This window comes from Branchiostoma belcheri, unplaced genomic scaffold, assembly GCF_001625305.1.
Source record: "Branchiostoma belcheri isolate BF01 breed outbred unplaced genomic scaffold, Haploidv18h27 scaffold1, whole genome shotgun sequence".
NCBI lineage: Eukaryota > Metazoa > Chordata > Leptocardii > Amphioxiformes > Branchiostomatidae > Branchiostoma > Branchiostoma belcheri.
The window spans coordinates 9926612-9928242 of record NW_017802379.1 but is presented as its reverse complement, the minus strand read 5'-3'; positions in this window follow the sequence as shown (position 1 = coordinate 9928242).

Sequence of the window (1631 nt, the reverse complement as noted above, 5' to 3'; positions counted from 1 at the left end):
ACTCTACCAACTGAGCTATTGCACCGGTTAATCTAACAAGGCTAACTGGAAAACAATGATGCCAATTCTAAATGGTTGCACGGACAAAAGCAGTTTTTCATGTTTTGAGTTGTTGTAAATTTTTGAGAATTAAAATTTCTGAAGAAAAAAGCCGTGAGTTCACACATAACACGAGATAAACTCGGATGAACATGAGTTACACAGATGTTCAAAATGACGTCTGACAAAGCGTGAAACTTTCGCGAAGTCGTAGAAACATCTGTTATCACTTGTAATTCTTGGCGTGAAGTTCTAAATACCTCCTGTAAGCTACACACACTCACAGCCTACGGTGCATCTTTTCCCACGGAGAAAGAGTAACAAGATATATGAAGTGACGCAATCGACAATGACGAACGTTAACACACCGGCCTAAGTGATGACAGAAATGATGACCAAGGTCCATTGTACTTTTAGTAACACAGATGGGGCTGCAGTCACTGATAGTAAGAGTTAGAGGGCCTGCATGGCGGGCATGCAAAACTTACGAATTACGATTACGAATTACGTTAATACAAACAATTCCACGTTACCGCTATTAAATGGGTGTAATAATAATAATAACTTTATTATATCTTCTAACTTAAGTAAGAACATATCAACTACATTTTCATAAGACTAACCTAGCTAATACAAAGTGGGTGGCTAGTATGAGAAGGGTATCATCTTACACAATCGTTGGAGGAATTTCTAATATCCATGATAATGTACCTATTATACGAATTATGAGGATTTTGGGCGGCTACCTACGGATTACAAAGACTAAAAACGCCTTATACGAAAAAGGGCATGTAGGCCCTCCAGTAGACGGTGATTTTTTTTTTTTTTTTGGTTTATTAAGATGCCCTTTAGCCCAATGAGGGGCTAATCTTCCAGGGCTCATATTCATTATCGCTGTCATAATCATTTAACGGTTTATGCAAATATATGGGGAGTATTGAAATCAATGTATGTTGCTACTAATGAACGGTATTGAAATCAATGTATGTTGCTACTGTATTGCTTGAAAATAGACCACCGGTCATATTTTTGCCAACTGTTATGCCACCGGCACATCTACTTGGAGATTAGGAACAGTGGGCCGAAAAGTGGTCTACTTCACCTCCAAGGCAATTTCTCGGCAACAAAAATGGATGTTCCAAGTCAATTTTCTGGTAAACCTTTTATGCCCGTAGCCGGGGGGGGGGGGGTCGGGGTGTTCGGAAGAAACCCCCCACAAGGCTCAAAGGTCCACTTTTTGGTCCACTTTTTATGTAAAGGTCCACTTTTTGGTCCACTTTTTACGTTAAGGTCCAAGATTTTTCTTGAAAAGATGGACTGGAATCGTAGAAAAACTGCTCCCTTTGTCATGGAGTAAAAATTTATCTCTGATTTTTTCTTGGAAATCTTCTCAAAAATGCACGAAATGCCATTTTAGAAGGTTCATTTTTCAAAATTTTCCGGGGGAGCATGCCCCCGGACCCCTCTAAGAACCTCACGCCTACGGCGCTCGAGGTCCCCTCAAGCCGTCTGAAGAACCCCCCCATTCAAAATCCTGGCTACGGGCATAACAGTGACTGATCCATGTATCTGTGAGGTAAACCTTTTATGCC